Source organism: Macrobrachium rosenbergii, chromosome 28, assembly GCF_040412425.1.
Source record: "Macrobrachium rosenbergii isolate ZJJX-2024 chromosome 28, ASM4041242v1, whole genome shotgun sequence".
In the NCBI taxonomy this organism is placed as follows: domain Eukaryota; kingdom Metazoa; phylum Arthropoda; class Malacostraca; order Decapoda; family Palaemonidae; genus Macrobrachium; species Macrobrachium rosenbergii.
In genome coordinates, this window is record NC_089768.1 from 26,249,486 (window position 1) to 26,272,919 (window position 23,434).

Here is a 23,434-nt window from a genome sequence, read left to right on the forward strand (position 1 = left end):
CCTGCACACACACACACACACACACACACACACACACACACACACACACACACACACACCTGAGTAAGGCACGTCGACGAACAGCAAATATCAGTCTTTTCAGAATGGAAAATCCCTTCGGATTTTATGTTTTACTAAATTTTAAAACCGTCGGCAAAAATAGATATCGAAAAATAAGATGATATGTATCTTTGATGATTGTAACAGTCTTATACAGAGTCAGTTCCGGGAGAAAGAATCAAACTCCGAATCCAAGATTCCTTTGATTTTTTTAAATTCTCCCTTTTTTTTTTTTTTTTTGTTTGTTCTCGTTTTCTTGTATCAGAAAACAAAAGAAACTGGAACGTCAACGATTTACAATTATCAACCTTTTGCATAAATAAAACTGACGTTGATTGGCAGACTTTTATTCAGAGTAATGAAAATTTGAGACCTTAGCAGGATTCATTTTGGTAAGCAGTGATTTTACGCTAAATAAAAAAGTAGCGGTAATGAGTGTTGTATTCATTACTTTTATGACTTATTTATTCCATATTTTCTCTTCATCCATTTGTCTTTGATTGTACTAATTACTTCTCCATTAATTTTCATTTTGTTCTGTCATTGGTCACATTTTTCTCTAATCTAAAGCTATTGACTTATCTTTCATCCTTTGTTTTATCTGCCCTTTTTAATTCCATGATGTTTGATTTCCTTTTTTATTTCCATTTTTGTTCTCTTTGTCTTTGTAGATTGACTCTTTATTTTCCCCTCTTATTTCTGCAGTTTTTATAACTTTAGATTTTTACCTTTATATCGATATTCATTGTCATAACTTTCCTTTACTTTTTCTCCAGTGTTTCTCTCTTTGTTTTTACTTGTTAAATTTCATAGGTCATTGTTTTTTGTTATCTTACTTATCCTGTGCATTTTCAGCTCCACCTCTTTTTAGTTTCCGTGCGTCTGGCGCCGCTATAGGTGCCAACAACACAGGCCACCACTGGACAGTGGTTAAAGTTTCATGGGCCGCGGATGAAAGTTTCATGGGCCGTGGCTGAGAGTTTCATACAGCATTATACGCTGTTCAGAATACTCGATTGCGCCGAAAAACTTTGGCGCATTTTTTACTTGTTTAATGTCATCGACGATCATTGGATTATTTTTCAGCTGTTTAACATTTGGATGGATGATCTTCTTGCTGGATAATCATACTGTCGACGTAAAAGTCATTTAAGCTAAAGTTGCTGTAGCTGAAGCTTTTTAGCTTAAGCTTTTGAGGATAAAGCTTTATTGTGTTGAGGCTTAAGATATTCAAGTTGAAATTAAAGTGATATTAGCTATGCTTCCTATCACTTTCTTAATATAAACGTGATTTTATTTCAGTACAGTCGACATTGTTTGAATCTCTCTCTCTCTCTCTCTCTCTCTCTCTCTCTCTCTCTCTCTCTCTCTCTCTCTCTCTCTCTCTCTCTCTCTCTCATCTTCAAGGTGACAATAAGTCACCATTATAATCACCTTTTTGCCTTGATGAATTTTTTTTTTTATGTGTGCGTGAGAGAGAAATTGATATAGATGGAGAACAAAGGATAGTAGACAATGGAGTATTATCAGTAGCTTTGCAAAGCAACAAAGAAATGAATGACAAAAACCGCAGCAATATAAACAGCACCAGCAGGTTTGGCAAAATCATACCGTAAGTAATAACAGCGTGGAAAACATCATAATACAAATAGTAAGAAAGCCGTTACCAAAGTCAAAACAGTAGCAACTAAATGGCAACAGCAGAAGCAGACGTAGGAATAATATGAGCATCGGGAACAGCAGCATCACAACCCCTGCCTGCCGAAATGACAAACAACAACAACAACAAGGAGAGTAAGATTCAGCCATAAATCTGCTATGTGAAATGAAACCCGTCAGGGCTAATTCCATTCTCAATCCTATAAATAGGAATACATGGTTCTTGTGTGTCAACGAAATTTGGGATGGTGGGTTGGATGATTTAGGTCACAGAGAGAGAGAGAGAGAGAGAGAGAGAGAGAGAGAGAGAGAGAGAGAATATATTATCCAACGATAAACACAACTAATATAGTGCCCAGCGAGAAAAGAACATTTTTGCTTACTGTTATACAATCGTAACGATTTCAACATTCATTTTACAAAAGTTTTATTTTAACGGAACGGGGCATATACTTACAAAGCGATGTCAGACTCACAGTAACAGATCTCTTGCAGGTATATATTCCAGATATTTCATATGTTATTAAAATTCCAAGGCGTTGCTTAAAAAACAAAAACAAAAAATTAATGGGGAAACACTTTATTTAAGATTGTAATATAAAAACGGAATCGGCCACACTTCACCACTATTGTTAAATTGCTTATTCATTTTTCTAAACGTCTAAGCATAGCCAGCTGACCAAAATCCTTCGTCACCATCCCTCAAGTCGATGTTTGGTTTGGTTAAAGGTCCCGGTCTTGAAATGGAGGGGGTGGTAATTATCGTTCTGAATTAGTCTCTGAGTTCACACACACTCCAATGTTTCACTCGCGCGTGATATGAAGCTAATTAACATCTCTGTATTTACCTGAGAACGTATTTCAATTAATATGCAAATTAAGTCACTTAATTTGGAGCTGGTATTTCGAGAGATGAGACCATTATCTCACCTTTTTGCTCAGTTTTTTTTTTTTTTGGTTCCTCGTTAATTTTTTTTCATGCGTGCTTAAATCAACATAATCATTTGCTCCGGATGCATAATTTAAGACACTTTACCTTAGTTCCTTGAAGATGTCTTCATATGAATTTTCACAGGGACTTAGCATCAAGAGTAGCCATTTTTACTTTACATGCGTATTTAAAATACATCGTTATTGTTCCCAACACATTCAAGAAACCATTTTCAGTATTTGGGAAAATTTTGCGTCTAAATTCACACACTGGGATACAGGATCCTGGGACAGAGATAATTGGTATACAGGAAACAGAATAATCGAAGTCATTTGGATACAGAAACCGGGGACAAAAGTCTTTGGGATGTTGGAAATAGGAACAGAGGTCACTGGGACCTGGGAAATCGAAACAGAGGATATTGAGATACAGGATCCCAGGACAGAGGTAATTCGTATACAGATAACAGAACAGAGGTCATTGGTGTGCAGGAACTGGGGACAAAAGTTATTGGGATATAGGAAATAGGAAGAGAGGTTTATTGGGATATTGGAAATCGGAACAGAGGTCATCGGGATACAGGATCCCAGGACAGAAGTAACTGGTATACAGGAAACCGGAATAGAGGTCAGTGGACTACAGGAGAACGGGACAGAGGTCAGTAGGACATAGGATATCATAACAGGTTAATGTGATGCAGAGATCGAAACAAAGGTCAGTAGGATACTGGATCTTGGACAGAGGTTATTGGATTACAAGAGACCGAACAAGAGGACAAAACCAAAGTGGAACGAAAAAGCCTTTGGCTGGAACGAGATACAGAGAGCTAAATGACACTACTGGGAGTGAGGGAAGGCCACTAAAGGATAGAATTCAGTCTGGAATTTGCATTCGAGGCTAATCACTGGTGATTTTTGTATAATGGAATGTTTTCTCTCTCTCTCTCTCTCTCTCTCTCTCTCTCTCTCTCTCTCTCTCTCTCGCTTTGTAAGTTGCATAACTCTCGTGCTCTCTCGTACGTATGTATGTGTTTGCATGTGAGTGTGTTTTTCTTTTTGAATTGCTAAGCATCCACTTTACTGTCAGGCATTGAAATGTAGGAACTAACTGCATTACCCAAAGCCCACTTGATCCTCACCTTCCAAAGCACTAAATCCAAGACTCCTCTTCTCATTTCGGTCGTTTTCCAGTGATTGCCAGATAATGGCCTCCATTTGTTCCCTTTCTTGTTCTAAATTTGTTTACATCCGTGTACAGACCAGTCTGTTTAATGCTATCGATTTTAGTAGTGGACATGGTTGATAAAAATCGGGAAATTCAATAGAACAATCAGATTTTCAATTTGTTTTAGACTAATATTTCTCTGCGTTCGTTATTACTACGATACCATCAATATTTTAATCGTGCTTTCTAGGTGTTTTTTATATTTTTAGTTTGAATATTTTTATTTCATTTAGGAGATATTTGTCCAAATGCTTTTCCTTGTCGCTTCTGCAAAAGCGACTTTCTAAAAGTACCGGGAAAAGCATTTACGCGCATTTCCTTGACTGTAAGCCTGGATTGGGACTAATACCCTGACGACATCGAATATTTTCCCCGAAAGAGATTTATCAGAGTAACCAAGACGATAACAATTTTTTCACAAAGTATTTCTGATGTCAATATCATTATTATTATCATCCTCCATCGTAATGTTACTGTCACCATATTGGTTGTTCCGTTTACTTTCAAAAGTACTTTCACTTCTCATAATTACAGCCACCAGCCAGCTTTACCGGTCGTTAGCCGACATTATGACAGTGTCTTTTTATTTCCTCCTTCTTAATTATACTTTTAATAAGTTAGCTCCCTTCAGAATATATGTTAACAAGCTTTGATGGTATTATTCACTCAAAGGTCTCAAAGCTACTCATCCGGACCCACTACAATCACCCTTTCACACTCGCAGGCTCCCTGAAACTTCCCTTTCCTGTTTTTTCTTACTGTCTTTATTTTCTCTCTTGTCATTCTTACTTTGAAATAACCAGTTCCAAAAATGAAATAATTCCTTTCTTTCATTGATCCTACTTGTAGTGTACATATCCCAAGAAATTCCCAACATCTCATTATGCATAGCTCTGCCGCACCAGACACGGTCACACTTATATCCAGTCTGCAACCGTGAGAGACTTCAATACAATTCAAGAAATCAGATAAGAGAGCGGTAAAATATCCTAAAAACCGGTAACATACTTCGCCAGTTTAAACAGCAGAATATCCCAACTAAAACTGAATCATTAATCTTGATATCACAGGACCACATCCCATTATTTAGTCTAAATAACATGATGATCTTTTATAAATACACATATTCTGTCCATGGATCTAAGATGCTGGTCCTCATCCCATATTTCATCCTAATGGGCAGGCCTTCTTATGGTCATCTTTCACGAGAAGAATTAGGCAGCATTCCAAAGTTTAGCCAAATGAAAAAAATAGGTTCCTGCAGCAGTTCCCAAAACGATTTGGGGCCCTGTCTCTTGAAGTCTCGGTTTCAGATCGAATTAAATCCTATTACTGTTTATTGATCGTCTGAGCGGCCAAAACATTCTTATTGTTTCTTGTCAATAGATTTTTTTGTAACTGCTTAAGTTAAGCAGACAGATAAAAACAACTTCGGCCGAAAACATAAATCTGATTCACAACGTTGGTTAAATTCATATGTTAAATGTCAATTTCAACAAAACAATAAAGACATTAGACTTAATAAAAAGTTTGGTACAACGGGGTTCCAAATTTAATATGTGTATGAACGAGCTGGAATTAGTTGCCGTATTTTCCATATTTTATTGTGATAATGAAAATACATAATTAATGTTACACTGTCTCCCCAGTGTCCACAAACAGGAGATTCATAATGAGACTCTAGATTCCCTTTTGAAGTGATGTTATCATTATTTAGTGTCCAATCCCTTTGATACTGAGTAAATGCAACGGTTATAATGCCGACTAATTAAGACTATATTCAGATGAAATAACGCGCTCTGAAAAGGAAATATTAAAATCCTTGACGAATCTCTGTAATTCGTGTTTGCCTGCGCATTTTGATACTAAAATGCATCTGTTGATACATTACACACTTTTCAGTATAAATGCGCTTATTGAGCGTTGTTTTGTAGTCATATAAATTACAAGCATACGCAAGCGCGCATATTTATAAATGCTCGCTTGCGTATGCTTGTAATTTCATCCCAGAGATCGGAACCCCACTCGGGCGTTACTGAATATCGACGTAACTGTAAGTTAAAAAGTAAAGCTGTTTCATCCCTCAGTTTGGGGAATCAACGCCCACAAAATGAGGATCTTAAGGAGCTCGTTTCTGCTACTGCCTCTTTGCCACTTCAGTATCGCTCTGCCTACAAGATAAGGGTATCAAATAATGCCTCTCGGCTTTTCCGAATTATGTTTCCGTAGAATTGAGATCTCGAGAGAAGCTGGTGGAAAAATAGAAAAAGCGAAAAAATGGAAGAAAAGAATTAAAAGGAATTAGGAGGAAAGGCAATCTAATTAGGCCTGGAAGTTGGAGCGCCATTGAGAAAGAAGGTGCTCATTAATTCGAGGATTGGAGCAACTGGGTCTCCAGTCTGTGACACAAGTGCTGACTTTCCGGGGAGTTTGTCTTGTGGCTTACGCCCCTCGAACTCCACATATCTCCCTCTCCCTGAAGGCACGTAGGTGAGGCTCTTGGAAGGAAGAAGGCGATTGGATTCCGAGGGAGATGATAACGTCTGGTAGTCCCATGCAATAGCCCTCACACGAGCTTGTACCTTGAACGCCGTTGTCACATAGTTCCTCCCACATAATAATGGCGCGCTCAAGTGACCTCTAATAAAGACGTGCTTAAATGACCTCTGGTTCTGCACTGGGAGGTGAGCTTTGGAAAGGTGATACGAAGAATAAAGGAGAGTTAATTGAGGAATGGAAAGAGAATTTCGTCGAAACTACTAAGACTGTCATAAAAATATCCAGAATAATATCCCGTGCAACTGGAAACAACTTTCACAAAGAGAACTTTTGGTCCAAGGAAGGATAAGGGAAATTGTAAACATGGAAAATATAAGGAAATTGTAGTCTTTCGGTCAGTAAATGAGACTTATTTGAATAAAAGAGTAGAACAACATTTTAGACGTTGAAAAATAGAAGCAATAAGCTACAAGATTTATCCCCTGTAACAATAGATACACAGTGAAAACCACCAGCTTCACAATGAACAAGAACAATGTGCGAGAGAGAGAGAGAGAGAGAGAGAGAGAGAGTGTTGGGGGTTACTATTAAAGAACATTGAGCTCTGTATGGTGTTTTATCTGTAGAGTGACGTGGCGAATATATAGGATAATATTTACTCTTTGGCATCTTTGCCAATTATTCACATGTAAGAGTGGGGCAAATAACTTACAGGGTGCTGCTCAAATTGATGTAAATTAATGAAAATCTTGTCCTGACTCCACCATGCCATATGACCACTGTAGAGTCAGGAATGGTACCAGAAGGAAAATTACGAAAGTTACATATTTAGATGAGATGCTGATGAGATAATGGCTTGGACATGTCCTCCACACAACACGTGGGAGGACAGTGGGGATAGTGTCAGTTTGGCCAATGTTGACATAAAAAAAGTTGGAATACCGTGACTTACTTGGATGAGAACTGTGAGAAGGGAAGCCGGAGACGAGTTGTGGAAGATAAAGCCATGGATGATGTATGGGGCGATGGTGATGATGAATTGTAAACAATTATGTGGTAAAATCAGAAGATACGGAATTGTGTGCTATAAGTCTCTGTGGCAAGGGTAAGGAATAGCTTTATAGATACATAAGATATCCATGCTTCTCTCGTGGGATTAAAGGACTAATTAGGCAAAGCAGATTATCAAAAGAAGTTAGCCTTATTAATTATCTGACCAATTCAGAAAGAAGATTTTTTTTAAATAAAAACGAAGATAAAAGGACAACAAATTCAAACAGATTGTATGTGTACGGAGTAAAAGAAAATGATGATGATACATAACTGTATGCAGTTTCTTGCCTTACATATATATCAGAGATTCTGCACCGTTATCATTCGCCGAAAGTCGGTTGTTTCTGCTTAGTAAAAGTTTAATTCAAAATAAATTAGAGTCTTTTCAAATTTATCCATACGATTGTATTTGTGCAGTGAATAACATGATATATCCTCAATCAGTCATGAGAGTTAAATAATATACGTAACGTAGAAACTGATAATGTCCGTTTGCAATGGTGAAGCTGTCAGTCATTCTGCCCTCCGTTTTCCCTGAGTGTAGCAGTTATAAGGTACCCACTGTGTATCAAATATTGAGGGTTCAAATTTCTGACTATCATAATGAAGTAAAGCTGACCTTTGGTACTCTCTCTTTCTCTCTCTTCTTCTTCTTCTTCTTCTTCTTCTTCTTCTTCTTCTTCTTCTTCTTCTTCTTCTTCTTCTTCTTCTTCTTCTTCTTCTCTTAGCTGTAGTAATAGCAAATTCTCTGTTCCGCATCATAACATAATTTTGTTGCATTTATGTCTAATGGAAAATGAGGTCTATTTGTTTTATTTTGTCACTCATTCGCACCCTGAAGCTATGCCTACACATCAGTGTATCTCTCTCTCTCTCTCTCTCTCTCTCTCTCTCTCTCTCTCTCTCTCTCTCTCTCTCTATATATATATATATATATATATATATATATATATATATATATCAAAGGATTCCAAAAGAAAAACAGCTCTCATGATGTCACACGGTATGAAAATGCTTAGTTCAAGTGGTTGCGCCATCAGCAGCATTATTCGAATGTTTCGATCACAATAACAACCTTAATAAAATCGCTAATTGGCTCCACCTTTCAAAAAAAAACATCTCGATAAAAAGAATCGTATTGTGATCAAGTGAATGGATCTTTTTAATGATCAGTTTCTCGTTTTTTTTTTCTGAGGGAATTCCATAAAACTTCGCACCATTCGTTGTTTAACTGTTGGTCTTCGCTTGAAATATTTTGCTCTTGAGAAATGGACGTAAATTTGCCCTGGAATAAATTACTCTCTCTCTCTCTCTCTCTCTCTCTCTCTCTCTCTCTCTCTCTCTCTCTCTCTCTCTCTCTTGATATGTAACCATGATTCTATTGTGATATAACAATAGGCTGCAAAACTATTCCATTTTTGTCGCTGTATCAAATACTAAACTGTGTCCGATTTTATGCAGCATGAAGTCACCGCTATCGAGCGGTTTTTTTCCCCTCCTTTTTGTAACCTTTACAAGTCACATTCCTCTCACAGCAGATCGAATTCATGTCGAATAAAAAAGGGTAATTTTTTATTTATTTTTTTTTTACATTTTTCGGTGAGGCAGCAAAAAATATTTATTTTATTCACGTATCACTTACGCGGAGTCATTGAGAGTTGTTGAAAATAGCTGAGATACCGTATTGATCTGATTTCGTAACTGATTCATCCAGAGTACCCTTGTTGTTGATGTTTATGATGGAATTACAAATGTTGATATATATTTTTATAATGATAGACCTGCCCACTCGAATCACCTTTTCGTTGGAGATTAACGAAATAATAAAAATGTAAGTCAACAAGTGATGATTTGTCAAACTTTTATTTATCCACTGACAACGTATCAACAGCTGTTGAATGACTGTCAAAACAGACGTCTCACAACCGAGTGATGTTTTCGATTGTGGAATGCAATTACATTTATGAATGTGATTTCAATGCATGACTACAAAATCTGGTTACATTATTTATTGCATTAGGATTTTACTTAAAGCGATTCTGTATCTGATGATTAAATTATTCAGTAGTAAACTCTCTCTCTCTCTCTCTCTCTCTCTCTCTCTCTCTCTCTCTCTCTCTCACTAAACCGTGCAAAATCCCCCCGTGTCTTCACGTGTAAAGGCGGTTTTTGTTTTAGCCCTCAGGCACCAGAAAAGATGGCCTTAGCTGACATTTTGCCTCGGCAAATAAAGAAACACCGTCACATAGCCATTAGATAGAATTCGTTCGGATAAACGAAGAAGGCTTTTGTTGCGGAACTTGTTTTCTCTCATATTCTTTGGCTCTCTATCAAGAATTTTCAGTAAACATCAAAGACTCTCTCCTTCTCGCTCTCTACCTACATGAAAGGAGATCGTTGAACAGCACCTCGCAGATGCACCTGTGATCACAATGCTTTGTTCGTTCTCAGAGCGAATGACAATTATTAGTCGCGTCTTCAGCTCCTTTCATCGTATGCTAAAATCAAACTAACAACCTCCCAATAAGATCCCTAATTGGCTCAGCCTTTTGAAGAAAACTTCTCTATAAATGGATTCTTATTACGGTCCGGAGAACGAGAATTCTTCTTGTTCGTATGGAATGAAAAGGATTATCAAGAAACATTCGTCTTTTATCGTCCTGTCATTTTTCTTGTTCATTTAGTCTACATATCAGACTGAACATTTTTTTGGAAGCTTGTGATAAAATGTCATTTTAATTTCTTCGTTACCAAAGAATTTTACGTCCTCTTCATTCGAGAGGGGAGAAACGATGAAAAATGAGTGAATTACAATAAAGAAAAATTAAATAAAGTAAAAAGCTACAATTGCAATTAACAGACGAATTGATCATTCTAATTAATATCAGTAGTGGTAAATTAGTGTCAAGAAATGTTCCTCACATAAAAAATTAGTTTTTTTGTCTATGGGGGTACGCTGTTTTGGTCTCCTGAAATCGCATTTAACCCTATGAAAATAAATTCTAATTGCATAATTTAATGTAGCAGACTTTTGTCTGACGCTTTTCATGCACAAGTAAATCAGATGAAAAATGGAAAATCGCACTTGCCACACTTCACACGAAATACTTAACCTATAGTGCTGTGCAGTGAATCTCTCTCTCTCTCTCTCTCTCTCTCTCTCTCTCTCTCTCTCTCTCTCTCTCTCTCTCTCTCTCTCTCTCGCAGTATTTTTCAACTTATTCAATTCTGAGTTTTAATATAAAATTTCCTTTGTTTCCGCATCAAAATATGAAGCCCGATTTGGAGAGATCAATATTTATCTGATTTGGCATCTGGAAATTATTGCATCGACGGGTACTGATCTTCCTCCCATTTAAAATCACTCTATCTAATCTATCTATCTATCTATCTATCTATCTATCCATTGTCAGTTTGCTGTCCTTTTTACTTTAATTAGTATAATATAATTTTGTATTTTATATGTTTTTCTTTTGTATTAAGCCATTTGGGCAGCGTTTAGTAAGGAAGCTGTTTATTCTCCTCACCGGCCTGATTGTGTGAAACGAGCAATCAATCGTTTGTCTTTCTCTTTTCGAGATTCGGCGCCTTAGCACCTATCTTTGTTCTGAGGAATGCATTTCCATTTGTCGTATTAATCCCATCATATTCCCAATAACCTTTCCTCCATGGTGTTAAATATATAGATTTACCTTTCCGTTTCGTTTCCCACCTGGAAAAATATACCTTCTTGTATTACGGCATTCCAGTTAGAGGATAACTACATCTGGAAATGTTCAGCTTCTATATTTATACAAACTCCTTGTTAGCATAGTCAGTTCGACAAGAAGTTCGACGATAACGATTCTTTTTCTTGATCATTAGCAGTGTTTTAGAAAGATATTTTGAACTGGTCTCTTTATGGTCTGTGCCAGTTACGGGCTTTGGGTGGTTATTTCGATCTCTGAATAAAAAAGGAATCGTCATCACGAGAAGATTCATAATCATCATCGGGTTCCTTTTCAAATGACAGGTGTGCACTCTAATAGGTGTTTGCCAAGAGCCGTCCATTTTTATCATGATGCTCGACAACTGATTTTCTTCTCACGTCAACCAGGTCACTTGGCCTAATTCAAGTTGTGTCTCCCAGAGTGGATAAATCTAAATAAGAAAAAGATTACCTCACGTACTTGTATGTATGTGTATATATATATATATATATATATATATATATATATATATATATATATATATATATATATAATATATATATATATATATATATATATATATATATATATATATATATATATATATATATATATATATAATTAATTCAAGTTGAATTTTCGCAACCGCATTTATCCACTCGAAAAAAGTTAAAAAGGTCAAGTGAGCCGATTGACGTGTGAATAAAATTATTTGATAATATATATATATATATATATATATATATATATATATATATATATATATATATATATATATATATATATATATATAGTGTTGTACTAATTATAGTGGTTTTATAAGTTGTAACATTTATGTACCGTGAGCAGTTCTTGTTTCAAAACAAGGGCAAATTATTTGCATTACAGCGAAAATGTGAGAATTGTATTCCACGAACCGTAAATGTTCATTTTACATAACAATGAAATTCTTATAAACACAGAGAGAGAGAGAGAGAGAGAGAGAGAGAGAGAGAGAGAGAGAGAGAGAGAGAGAGAGAGAGAGAGAGAGACTGCTTAAGTTTTCGGATACTACATTATCGCTGGCAAAAGAATTACTTGAGTTAAAAGTTAATCATTTGGAACACAAAATAGTAATAAAAAATATAATGTGTAAATGTATTAAAAACATGCACAATATATCATATCAGAAGTGATTTATGAGTATTTTTAAATGAGATTGTCGATTCCTAGAGTTATCGCTTCAAAATGGAAACTGGATCCACGAGACAAAAAAAAAAAACTCTTTCCTTTATCTTTGATTTTGTTGTAAAGATTTTACCAATATTTTAGTCGTAAAGAGTCTTCACTGATATATCTGTAAAAGCATTGAAAATGTATTTATTTTGTTTTCTATTTCTCTACAACATTGCAGTGACTGGATTTTGTAGTAATTAGCTCTGATAACTAAAAGAGAAACACGATTATTGGTTCCTAATGGGTCATAATGGCACCAATTTACGAACTTTTGTGTTAAAAATACACTGACCTTCTAATATAATTTCTTTCTCATCTAGCTGAAATTTCTTACCAATCTGTAACCAGTGATGAGAATTTAAATTATAATGGCAAGATTAAAGACTAGAAAAAAGTGTCTGAATACTCTCTCTCTCTCTCTCTCTCTCTCTCTCTCTCTCTCTCTCTCTCTCTCTCTCTCTCTCTCTCTCTCTCTCTCTCTCTCTCAAAAATATAAAATATATACTGCAACAAAATAACAATGTTTTTCCGGGCCCATTCCATTTTGTGGAGTTCCAAATACTATTCCGTGCTTCGGATTCACGCGCCATGAGGCTCGCGACTAACAAGCTTTCCGTCACAGCCAAGGCTAATCGCTGGACCTCACAACTGACCGCATTCATATAAAAAAATGAAATTGACATTTTTGTGTCAAAAGATTTTTGTTTCGTTGCTCTTATAAAAACAAATATTTTTAATTTTATTTTAAAGGTAGATAGATGGGCCATGCACGTTCATCCACAGTAAATAACCAATGTCATGTCTGTTAATGACATGTTTTCTCATGATTATATTTTAGGAACTCAGCTTGATTATTAGTAACTATCGCTGTATGTTGAAAATGATTCTTCTCCTTTCAGTCAAACCCATTCAAGAGATAACGCACAGAGCCGACCTACAATTATAGGTGAGTGTTAAATCCTATAAGCAATATTGGTTGAGCCAACAATTTTCAGGTTTTTTTTTATTGCAGTTGGCATAATATTAAAGACCTTCATCTTCGCCATAATAAAAAGAAAAAAGAGAATCCTCTGGAAACTAGCATTTCTGTTTCAAGTAAAAGGAAATATTTGGAAAACCTATGGAAAAGGAGATTTAGTTGTCTTTAATGTTAAGTACCACCAGTAATGTTTTGCATGCCGAAGTGATATTGATCACTTAGAATGTACGTTCGGTGAATTTATGTGGTTCAGATATTTAAGCAGACAACTCAAATAAATGAGTCATCTTTCCATTATAGATAGGCTCTTAAATATGGAAAGTATATAGAAACTGGGACGGGTCATTTTGTTGATGATGTAAAAACTTCGCAAATAGACATATACAAATATATATGTGTGTGAGTGTGTTTGTGTGTATGTATGTATGTATATATAAACACCTACATATATGAATATATACAGTATATATATATATATATATATATATATATATATATATATATATATATATATATATACACATATATATACATATATGTATATATATACATATATTTATATATACATACATATATATGTATATATATGTATATTTATATGGTTTTTTCTGGATCAGAGGTCAACTTGGCTGATTTATGGCCACAGAATGATTCTAACTAAGATTCATGGAAACTTACCATGGAGGGGGAAAGTGTAATAGCATCTAATATCTAGCTCTGGGTTCAGACAAAAGCATACTAGAGAAATATGTCGGCTCCTGCAAATAAGGGAGTGGTCAGGTAAACACTTAGGGTTCACGTAATTAATTATATTTACGTAAAACACAATCAGAAGAATGGGATGATAAAGGACAGGGGGATCAGAGTCCTGTCGAACAAATCCGTTATTCAGTAGATGAAAGATCCTCGATGATACACAAGGGGGGGCCCGCTTCAAAGGGCACCGCAATGGGGATACAGTGGGTAAAGCCATTGTGCACACACAAGATGATGAGATAGTTCCACAGCAAACACTCCTATCTGCAATCGAGAATTCAACGGTTACTAAATAGTTGACAGCGTAATTAAAGGGAATCGAGGGGGGTTGCACTTATGGTGCCAAGCAACTCGATCCTGCAACAATGGTTAATACACTTACGTTACTAGGTTACGTACTTTATTTATGAACACAGGTTTCACTGAGGTAAATCGAACTAAGAAGAGAAAATTAAATAGTGAGAGAAAATAACAGGGTGTGTGACTGACTTCGAGAACCTTAATTTTGGTACATTATCATCTTCATGACATAGGGGTTCCTCGTCTGAAGGCGCCAGTAATGGAGGGTGGTAATGAATGGGGGTCACCACAAAAGTAACTCGGGATTTTAGACCAGCCACGTGGGAAAGCAAGGGGACACCCCGAAGGTAGCAAGAGGACTGCAAGTGTCCTGGGTAGGTTGTCCAAACGTCTCTGAGGTTGATTTGCCGTCGCGGCGCCCTTTTGTAACGTTGGAAGATTAAGATACCACTCCATCCAGGTGGCGTTGCCTTTGCTGGTACTTCGTTTTCTATAGAAGGCTCGCACGTGGCGTTTGGCGGCCATGCTGCCTTGCGAGGTCACACATGCCCAGGTGTCATGGTGCCAGAACGTTATCGCTTGTGAGTCACTGCAAGGATTAATCTCCGTAGGATTTCACCTGGAATTAAGGTCTCGGGGTAGATCACTCAGTCAAAGGAAGGTTAAAGCTTACCCAAGGGACGGGTGAGAGACATCAAAAAGGGCGGATTATTTACCCACAGCTTCTATACTTAGTATGAATTCACAGGACATTAAAATATTTACTCTTATGCTTTATTTTACTGTGATTGATAGGAGGGTTGGTGAGGAAGAGGTTTCCCTCGTTTCCATATAATATATATATATATATATATATATATATATATATATATATATATATATATATATACATACATACACACACACACACACACATATATATATATATATATATATATATATACTGTATATATAAACTAAAACGTAGGTCATGGCTTGGGACCAGCTTAACTGTATAACTCAAGACTGAGTTGAATATGGTACTTTATATTATATATATATATATATATATATATATATATATATATATATATATATATATATATATATATATATATATATATATATATATATATATATATATATATATATATATATATATACAAGAGCTTTGATGCTGTTGGCTCGTTCTGGGTCGAGCGGTGTTCTCCTTTGGCAAGTCTCTATGAATTCCTGTTTTGTTCAGATATTTTGTTACCTCTCTCTCTCTCTCTCTCTCTCTCTCTCTCTCTCTCTCTCTCTCTCTCTCTCTCTCTCTCTCTCTCTCTCAGGTATGCTCTCTTATCTCCTGAGATATGTTATAAGGTCTTAAATGATCATGAAACTAAGAAAATATTATAATATGGTCATTCATGTGTGAATCTGCGTTGATTTTTCATTTGTATTAAATATTTTCACCTTTTCTGAAATGTTTTGCATCATGTGGAGTCTCCCCATGTTTCGTGCCCCTATTGCTTTATAGCCCCCTGGCAATTTTTACGTTATTTTTATCCCGTTATTTTTAACCCTCTCCCCCCCTGTTAATTTTTACCCCTCGTTGATTTTTACCTCATTGTTAATGTTTACTCACCCTGTTAATTTTTACCGTTATTTTTACCCCCTGTTATTTTTTACCCCCTGTTATTTTTACCGCCTGTTAATTTTACCCCCTCTTATTTTTTACCCCGTTAATTTGGCCCCCCTCTCATTTTTACCCCGTTAATTTTTACCCTGATATTTTTACCCCCGTTAATTTTTACACCTTGTTATTCCCCCCTGTTAATTTTCACCCCTCTTACTTTTTGCCCCCGCTCAATTTTTATCCCCTCATGTTTTTTTTACCTCCATGTTAATTTTTACCCCTGTTATTTTTACCCCCTGTTAATTTTTTAACCCCGTTAATTTTTACCCCCGTTATTTTTACCCATGTTATTTTTTACCTCATGTTATTTTTATCCCCTGTTAATTTTTATTCCCTATTAATACTTATCCCCTGTTATTTTTACCCCCTGTTAATTTTTACCCCATGTTAATTTTTACCCTGTTATTTTTACCTTCTATTATTTTTCCCCACTGTTATATTTTACCCCTTGTTATTTTTACCCGCCTTTTAATTTTCACCTCGTTATTTTTACCCCCTTTTAATTTTGACCCCATGTTATTTTTTAGCCCATTAATTTTTACCATCTGTTAATTTATACCCCCTTGTTTTTACCCCCTGTTATTTTTTTTACCCAGTGTTTGTTTTTACCCCTTGTTATTTTTATTTTTACACCCTGTTAATTTTTACTCCATTATTTTTAACCCTTGTTATTTTTACCCACTTTTAAATTTTTACCCCCTATTATTTTTACTCCTTGTTAATTTTACCCCCTATTATTTTTTACCCTTGTTAATTTTACTCATTGTTATTTGTTACCCCTGTTAATTTTTGTGCCTTATTTTTATCCCTTGTTATTTTTTACCCCTGTTAATTTTTACCCCCGGTATTTTTTACCCCTTGGTAATTTTTTACCTCTTGTTATTTTTACCCTCTGTTATTTTTCCCCCCTATTAATTTTTCCCGCTTTTATTTAACCCCTTGTTATTTTTCACCCCTGTTATTTTTACCCATTTATATTTTACCCAATATTATTTACTCAGTATTAATTTTTACCCCCTGTTATTTTTTATCCCCTGTTAATTTTTACCCCCTATTATTTTTTACTCCTGTTAATTTTTACTTCCCTGTTATTTTTTACCCCCTGTTGTTTTTACTCCCTGTTGTTTTTTTTACCATATATATGTTACCAGCCCGATTTTCGAGGCCGGTATTTTATTATTTCTCTGTTTTAAGGACTGAGGTTAGCATCTCACTTACTCTGAGATGAGTTTGGTAGCGAGAGCCGACTTGTTGTGGCAGCTGATCTCTCATCTTCACATCATAAGCTGTTCATTTCACCTAACTTAATTCTAAGGGCTACTGGAATGAGACACTGAGTTACAAAACTAAACTTTATTGACAGAAATAACGGAAAAAACTTCAAATAAGCTACGAAAGAATGAAATCGAATGACACACATATCTATGAGAATCTACTGAATAAGGTCCAAACATCGACGCCCGATTATTTAAAGTAAAAACGCATAAACAACCCATCTGTCATCCAAAACAATAAAACGGTCACACAGTTCATTATAAAGGTCATTTCATATATGAATAAATGTCACACCACTCCCTATTTTGAAGAGGAACGTGGGATTCCTGCAAAAGAACGATTTATATTAAAAACCAAATTCACAAAATACAAATGCATAAACACAAGATTTCACTGCAACATGGATAGAGTTTTTCCAGTCTGAACAAAAAATCTAAAGTGTTTATGAGTTGTACTCCCTTCACAAAAATCCTCTGGAACACAGCCTCCATGTGTGAGCTTCATTTTGCACAGTTCACATACTCAGTTATAAAAATAACGGATCGCAGTGCCCACTCATTCAATGAATACTCCCATTATATTCATTTTGCAGAGCACATATGAACACACTCTCGTGACATCCCCAACGAGTTCAGTGTTCGACAAAGACACGCCCTCTATACTCCAAGGCGTCACGAGGTACTTGGTCACACACGTACCTACACACTCAACCAGGAGAAAAAACGCAGTGATATTCTCTTCAAATCCAGATAACCTTTTAGAAGTTTCTAAGCTGAAATTCCACTTCCATTCCACGTGTTTAGCAACTAAGGGTCTCTGAGAACGTTGACTTCTTCCTGAATGCGGAAAACACCCAAGCATTTCGTTACATGCTGTGTTCAGTCATATGATCTCACGCCTACGAAAAGCTATCACATTCTTTTTTTCAAAGGTCACCTTTGTGATCAGTTACATATATATATATATATATATATATATATATATATATATATATATATATATATATATATATATATATATATATATATATATATATATATATATATATATATATATATATATATATATATTATATATATATATATATATATATATATATATATATATATGTGTGTGTGTGTGTGTGTGTGTGTGTGTGTGTATATATATATATATATATAGTCTTTGGAGAAAAGTTCATAAATAGCAATTTTATGGTATCAAAATCCGGTATAACAGGAAGGGAAGTTCCTGGGAAAGCCTTAAACATTTAGTACGATGAGCGTTATGGAATAGTACTGCTGCATAACTCTCATTACCAGTAATTTTTTTGTCTTAGTTTTGAAGCAAAAATTTAAAAAAAAGGAGAGAAAGCTTTAGAAAATATATTTCCATAAAACATCTCTCTGCGTAAATCAATAAATGACACGGGTTTATGAAATTATGTGATAAATCAGTGCTAATAAAATTTTATTTTTTCTCGCAATTCCAGTTTTCGCTTTTAATCGATCTTTTGTCCAGGTAACGATTTCATAACAGGAATTTCGCAGTCCATCGCTTTTTTGGAGCCATGTGGCCGTTGTATTTCGATCAAAATTTTGATCACAACATTGTTTTTAAAGTTTTTTTTTTTTTCTGTGGTAAAGGCTGTAATATGCAGGCCTACATAATCGTGCTTTATTCCGACGTTTCGTGATTTCTTGATCACATCTTTAGGGGAATTCTACCACAAATAAGATACGATAATTTATTTAATATAATAAAATTATAGGAGCTATCGTAAAATGTACGCCTGCATATTCCAGCCATTACCCTGGAGATGATGATTGTTTGTGCGCTGCGTTCGCCCTGATGGTGTGATGTTTTCTCTTTTATCGAAATCATACAGTTCCTTCTCTCTCTTCTCTCTCTCTCTCTCTCTCTCTCTCTCTCTCTCTCTCTCTCTCTGATGCAGCAGAATAAACAGTTTTACAATTTTGTGAGCCCACACTTGCCAGTTAGATAGAAAAATCAAACCAGATGCACTTAATGAATTGCCACTTCATGACAGTTTATTTTGCTTTTATTTTTATATTCGATGATCGAAATAACGCCTAAAATAGCCTTGATTGCCGCAATCCGTAAAAGGGAACATATTAAAAGATCTTTTGAAAATATTCATTATATGATCAGATGAAAGAAAAATCTTCGTAACAACGCTATTTATTCACCGGATGTTGAATAGACGTCTCTTAACGAGATGCATAACAGAATGAATTCTGAACATAATTGGAATATCTCTTGGAACGAAAATGGAGTCGACAGGATTTGTTTTTAATTTTTAGTTAGGAAAAATTTCCTCTCTCTCTCTCTCTCTCTCTCTCTCTCTCACACACACACACACACACACACACACACACACACACACACACACACACACACACACACACACACACACTCACACACAATGAAATGTAGCTTTTACACTCAGGCACAAAGACAGTGAAATGCAGCACATATAGATATGCACAAACAATTAAATGCAACTTATGCACAAACTCAATGAAATGCAACACACACACACGCACAAACACAGTGAAATTCAACACATACATACATGCTAAAACAATTTAATGCAACTCATGCACAATCACAATGAAATGCAACACACACACGCACGCACAAACACAATGAAATGCAGCACATACACACATGCACACACAATGAACTGCAGAAAATGTTACCCAAGCACAGCAGTTGCAGTTCAGAGACCAAAACCACTTTGTTGCAGAGCCAGACACCATCACGTTATTCGGATTCAGGCGCCGTGAAAGTCCCAGGTAACAAGCTTATTGCTCCTGCCAGAGCTCATCGCAGTCCTCCCACGACAGATAGACTCCATATGGAGTCGAGAGTACTTTGCTAAAAAGGGAATTTCTTAGTTTTGTTTGGCAAAACTTGTTTTATTTATTCTTTTCTTTCATTTAAATGAATATCTGCATGAACATCGCACTATACCTGAGAATCCATCATAGCTCTCAGCTGAGTCTTCAACCTATATTATTTATGAAATATTACCTAAAACGTTTCATCTTTTGAGGTAAATATAAATATTCCGTATTTCCCTTTAACAACAGTTTGCTTTATGTACGCGTTGTTAAATGTGAGTAGGTTATGATTGTGTATATGTGACTTTTCATATTTGTTGGCCAGTACTGTCATTGAAATCTCGTGCTTAATGATCATTGTTTATTAATTATTTATTAATTAACTTATTATAACAGTTGAGAGTCTGAATAGTAAATAATTGACCATGGGTTCCATTTCAAAATTCATGAAATTATTGTTTAATGGAAGCTTTGCTGAAAGTCAATAATTCAAAATACTAATCAGCATCACCATTATAATCCATGGAGACGTATGGCCCGTGGCAGTACTGCACAATGCAATTCTCTCTCTCTCTCTCTCTCTCTCTCTCTCTCTCTCTCTCTCTCTCTCTCTCTCTCTCTCTCTCTCTCTCTCTATATATATATATATATATATATATATATATATATATATATATATATATATATATATATATATATTTGCTAGATCGTTGGACGAGTAAATCATGACGTACCGAACCACGTTTGATAGACTTGAAAACTTTGCTGATAATTATCAGAAATCAGAATTAACGGTTGGCCGAGAGAACTAACACTAGCCTGAATTTAAGATAAAAAAAAAAATACCCATCCTCTTTGGTAAGCCAAATTGAAAACCTCCATCTTCTGAATTCGCTACATCTCGGTGCCTTCACCATTAGAGACTGATGGAAAACAGGTAACCAACCGTAAGGACAAAGCTGAGATTACCAGGCTTTACAGCATTGGGCTGACGTCCTCCGCCGATACCTGTCATCACGAGAAACGTCCCACCAACCTTGATTTTAGGGCTAAGGATATTACAGAAGTCCTAGAGGTCCTAGACTGCTAGGGCGAAGGAGATCGATGAGGTGCGCCAGTTAATGTTCAAAAAGATATTCTCGATATATTCTCCTAAACTCAGTGCATTTAACTACTGTGATTTATTTTAGCAAACATATTTTATGAGCACCATTTGATATGTGCGTTCTCATTGCTAGAGCTGATCGCAGTGATCTGATGGCAGACCTTATTTTTGTGTAAATTTTTCTACGTTCATTTTTATCATTATGTTTTAGTATTATGTACTTTTGATCAGATGAGACAGTAATGGATGTTAATAAATTTGAATATTTGTGGATGAATTCTGTAAAAAAAATACTTGTGATTCTGACAGATAATGGTATTGGTGTATAAGCTAAAAGAATTTTGTTCAGTGAATAAAAACTTCATATGAAAAAAAGTTGACGTTTACCGATTGATAATGAAGAAAGCCAACCCCATAAAAGAATGCGCGAAGTTTTATACGTGTATTTGCGCCAATATAAATATTGGAATCTCATTATCGAAGCCCAATTATGAAAGAAAACAGCTGAATAAAAAATTAGAGATGAAAATCAATTTTCGAGAAGTCCTTTCCTGGATATATCGGGTCTACGAAATAGTTGAAAAGTTTCCACGAAAATCAGCGCTAATGAAGCATCATTTTTTCTTCGTCATGATTGCAATTTCAGCTTTTTATCCAGTCACTCGTTCGGTTAATAACTTTATGCCATGAATATCTTAGTTGAAGAGGGTTTCTAGTCCGTCGTAAATATTATTTTTGTGTTGCTCCATTTCAAAAGCCGTTTAATCTTTGATTTCCTTGTTACTACAGATATTTCACTTAAAAATTGTTATCAGACATCATCTTTTTACAAAACAGTATAACTGTCTATCTAGCTGTCTGTCATCATCCTAGGCATTATTATTGTTAGTTAAACTTGATTGAAATCTCAGCATCAGATTATACGAAAAAATATTTGGCTAAGTAAGCCCTTTATAACTCTTCAAAGAAGCAAAGAAAATTTGATTTAATTCAGTAGTGGCATATGCAACCTTTGCATTCGTTTGCTATTGCTGTTGTTTTTGAAATGTATACTACACTTTAACGAGTGAATAATGTTTTTTCATAACTGTGAGATTCCGCAAAATTAACCGTGTTCTCATTTCAAATTCAGACGCTTCGTCACTAAGTAACTCACAGTACATATATTTGTATATAGCTCTCGCCTTCTCGGAAACTAATGCAAGAACTGAATTATTGTATATTACAGCTCTGTCCATTACATACAGATACTTCAGTCTACGTCAGTAAGAATTATTACCCCCGACGTAACATAATGAAACCAGCTGGATATAGTTCAGGTTTGATCTTATCTCCTCCATTGAGCTGCTAAATTTTCCTATATCATTGAAAAGAACTAAGTCATCGGCGTTTTCAAACTAACCTGGACGAGTTCAATGGACATCGGCGTTTTCGGGAAATGGACCGGCGTTTTCGAGAGAGGATTAAAACTTGAAAATCTCCATCGGTGTGTGAGGCATTTAAGCTTAATCCTTTTATTTGCCAAGCCTCCATTCACCGCATTTAAGATCCGCTCGAGATCAAAAGCTGATTTCGGGAAGCATATCAATAGCGACGCGGATTAGTTTCCACTTTCACTTTCTCATTTTCGCCATTGGGGGATGAAGGACGGTACGTTTGAAGCAGTTGACGGCCGACGCCTTTCTTGTCTTCTCATTCCTTCTTCCTCTCCTCTACTCTACTTCTTTTCCTCTTGCCCTTCTTTTTTCTTCTTCACTTTCCTAGTACCTAGACAGTATATATCAATTTACACACACACACACACACACATATATATATATATCAGTATATATATATATATACACATATATATATATATATATATACACACACACACACAGGTGAAAAAATAAGAAACGGTGGTAATGTGTGATAAATGAATCACGTACAAAAGTGATATAATATATATATATATATATATATATATATATATATATATATATATATATATATATATATATATATATATATATATATATATATGTTTATAAGAAACTTTCCTTTTAAGCTGTTCGTTTTACTTCAGTCTCCTATGCAATATTTTTACGGCGTTAATAACCTAGGTATTGCGACGCAAGTTTTAATGGCCATAAATCAATCAGCCAGTACCTAGAATTAGAAAACAGCAGTCGTTTTTCTGTCAT

The 23,434-nt window shown here is 35.4% G+C and overlaps 1 long non-coding RNA gene across 2 annotated transcripts in view; it reads left to right on the forward strand.

Annotated features, from left to right (window-relative positions):
- The window catches only part of LOC136854143 (uncharacterized), a 198,370-nt gene extending 185,089 nt beyond the window's left edge, over positions 1-13,281 (forward strand). For both annotated transcript variants that reach the window (XR_010857645.1, XR_010857644.1), the window contains exon 5: positions 13,230-13,281. This is a non-coding gene — a long non-coding RNA (uncharacterized lncRNA). The remainder of the gene's footprint in view (positions 1-13,229) is intronic.
- Positions 13,282-23,434: the final 10,153 nt, after the last annotated feature.